The sequence below is a fragment of the Coptis chinensis genome, chromosome 3 (genome assembly GCF_015680905.1).
Source record: "Coptis chinensis isolate HL-2020 chromosome 3, ASM1568090v1, whole genome shotgun sequence".
Lineage (NCBI taxonomy): Eukaryota > Viridiplantae > Streptophyta > Magnoliopsida > Ranunculales > Ranunculaceae > Coptis > Coptis chinensis.
In genome coordinates, this window is record NC_141458.1 from 124,022,465 (window position 1) to 124,025,966 (window position 3,502).

At 36.3% G+C, this 3,502-nt stretch overlaps 1 pseudogene across 1 annotated transcript; it reads left to right on the plus strand.

Annotated features, from left to right (window-relative positions):
• Positions 1-492: 492 nt before the first annotated feature.
• On the plus strand, positions 493-3,144 carry LOC147514138 (uncharacterized; annotated as a pseudogene). Its single transcript, XR_015215906.1, has 2 exons — positions 493-1,649; positions 2,740-3,144. The product of XR_015215906.1 is annotated as an uncharacterized LOC147514138 (transcript).
• The last annotated feature ends 358 nt before the right edge of the window (positions 3,145-3,502 follow it).

Here is a 3,502-nt window from a genome sequence, read left to right on the forward strand (position 1 = left end):
TTATGCCAACAAAGAAAAAGTTAACTCAATAAAATCAAAAAATGGAACAGTTATTAAGAGTTCCACTTTGTTTGGAGTCCAACAAGACCCCAAATCTAGAATCATGAATTCCTAACCAAGTCAAACTCTCCCTTCTTTGCGGAAAAGGCAATGTAGCAAGTTAGCAACCCACCCACAAGAAACTTCGCTTTCCGGCAGAATCTAGCTCTCCCAAATCCTAGATCCTGTACCCCGAGAAGCTAAGTAGTTACTACACTGCAAGTCTTCTTTCCGTGCCACGTGGATTTTTTTTTTTGCACTGACACATACACAGATATGGTGATGATTAATAGGATTGGGCCATTTAGTCAATTTCATGGAATATTTCATCCTGCAACTTTTTCAGCTTAGGCTGGAAATGTGCGATGAATCTGAAGGGTAAAATTTGTAAATCAAGTAAACAATGTGCGCCAAATGGTCCTATACTATTGCTAACATTATTCAAAGAATGCTTTTATTGGTACAATATCCGTGGTAATTATTTTCTAAATACCAAAATCAGCCGGCGAATCCACAGCATTGAAGCAAATACAACTTGTGCTTAGAGCCTTAGAATCAGTAAGCAGCTGTGGACTTGATCAACAGTCTCAATCCCAAAGACCCTTTCACTTATCCATGCTGAACAAGAGTACTTCTGGATGTTGGAGAAATGAGTATGCAGGGGATTCACTACTTGGACCATTCCTTTGGTCATTGCATAAGGCCTTAGGATATGCATACAAGAATTATTGCAAGGTGACAAAACCACCCAAAGAAATCCATCGCACATGCGTCATGCCAACCTCACATGCATTTTTCGGTTTTTCCTCTCCATAAATAGTTTCCTTTAAAGAACCTGGCCATCTCATGATCACTATCTCGTCTTATCAATCATTTACACACCTAACATAAGAACATATATAAAACTTATAGGCCCCAGCCCTTCTACTACTATACAACCTTCTCTCTGTCCTCAAAATATCAACCATGTTTTCTTCTTGCAAGCAATCCTTAAAATCTCCAAGCAATTGGGTAAAAAATTCTTTCCAAAATGCCAAAACTAAGGAAAACAAGAAAGTGAAGCCGAAGAAGTTGTTATCCGGTGGTTTTGATTGGATTACAACATCTTTCGCAGCCATGGAGGTGTCTAACCAATTGAAACACGTTTTTAAGATCATAGACGCCAATGGGGATGGAAAGATATCGTCCTTAGAACTTGGAGAAGTGTTATTGTGCCTTGGACATGAGAAAGCCACAGTTGCCAAGGAAGCAGAAGGAATGGTAAAAGTGGTAGACTATAATGGTGATGGATTTATTGACTTAGACGAATTCATGGATGTTGTAGGTGGAAATAGTGATGATGGGAGTAACAAAGATGATGGCTTATTGGATGCTTTTCATGTATATGATTCTGATAAGAATGGATTCATATCTGCTAAAGAGTTGTTCAATGTGTTAAGTAGCCTTGGGTATGACAAGTGCACTCTCCATGAATGTTCTCTTATGATTCAAAGTGTCGATAAGGATGGTGATGGACAAGTCGACTTCCAAGAATTCAGATCAATGATGACAGAACGCAAATAGGAGGAGCTGCTTGTTATGCGATAGTGCAGAAATGGCATGTAATCTGGGTAAGCATTATTTGTGTAGATTAACAATGTGTATTTTCAATGATTAAGCGCATTGACAATGTAAAGAACCACTCAAACTAAACGTCAAAGGAAAGGCTAAGAAAACAAAGATACCCACAAGGCCACAACTTTTCTTGTGCCTTTCGACTTTTTTTGGTAGAGTTTTCTATAGTGGAATCAAAGTTGGGTATCACACACTAGACAGCACACAGTCAATTACTCAAGTTGATACAATGACTGAGTCAAATCGAGCACGTAGATGTAACTCTTATGTTTTCGGAGTAAAAGGAATCGACAAAAGTTTTTTTGTGACAGAAAATTATGTCACATTCACAAAATTACAAGTCTCCATGGACATTCAGGATGAGTGAGATGCAAACTTATTCGAGTCCATAGGATGATAGAGTGAAATTCCATAAACTCTAACTCATGTTTTGCTGCAATGTTGGATCTCTATTTTTGTCTGTTTACCAATTAATAACTCTGCATAGTGATTAGTATGTATACTTTCGGAATTTATTGAATTCTAGTTCTTTCGGATACCCCAAGCAATAAGTTGATCATTGAGTGATTGACAGTGTGAAATATCGAAAAAAAAAGACTGAAATATAATTGTGAATATATGAGTGGCATATCTCTGATTCTCTGAAGGTCTTGCACCTAGTTTGGAAGGAAACAAGCAAATAAATGTACACCGAACAAGGTTGTTTATTCAAGCTCACGGGTTTGTTTTGTCCCATTGAAAGCTAAACTGTGAGTGAGATGTTTGACAGTTTGAGGCCTCCTGACAAGGGGGTGTCAAATTGCACCTGTTTTTCAGTAGTAAGATTTCATAACTAGACTCTAACCTATGATTCGAACTTGGCACTTAACTTGTTTAGTGGCCCGAACATAATCGTTACCAAAAGTCAAATTCGTTGACTGGCCTGAACGTAATCATTAGCAAAAAGGAGTCTTCAAAATTAAAAAGATAGCATCTAAATCAAGAAACTGATGAAAAAGAAAATCATGAAAACAGAGTTATAGCCTATCTTGAATTTATACCATGCTCTGAAGATTGAACTGAACTTACCCACTGTGGTGGATGTAGGATCAAGGTTCAAAGATTCACTCCGACGTCTCCTCATCATCGCCTACGTGAAACTTGAAATTTCAAAATTAAACAACAAAAGGAAATCAAGAGACAAAAGGAAACTGTGGCCTGGATTTGGTGGGTATACAAGGTGTTATTTACCAAACGGCAAGGGAACGTACTCATTAAGTACATACATACAAATTGTATCTGTTAATTACACATAAAAATACTAACGGTATTTGTTAGAATATATCAGTATTAGAATATGTTCAATATGAAAAGTCCCACGTTTTTATAAGTGTGGACATCTATATCTAGTAGTTTTTATTATCATGTTTGAGGTTAATATAAGTATGTAATTCTGGGAAGAGAACAACTCTCTAAAAAACTTAAAAACTCTAACTCTATTATTTTAACTTACTCTCTTCTAAATTCTTCTTCTTCTTGGTTTTCTCTCATTATATCAATGCCACAACTCTCCTAGTATCACCACTAATATGGAATTCTACATTGTATCAAAGCATTAGGTTTAAATATAAATTTAGTGGTATGTTAGGAGGCATCTCCTAAAATTAGTATACAAGAAGAAGAAAAAAAAATCAATTCTTTTTCAGTTTTCAGTATTCAATTCAAGTTTTTATGTTTTCTCACAAGAAGAAATTGTTATATCTTAATTAAAGTTTCAATATTTCTCTGTTTGCGGGTTTACTGTTCATCGCACTGTTCACCGACGGTACTATTCATCGCACTGTTCATCATCATGTTTAAGTATTATGAG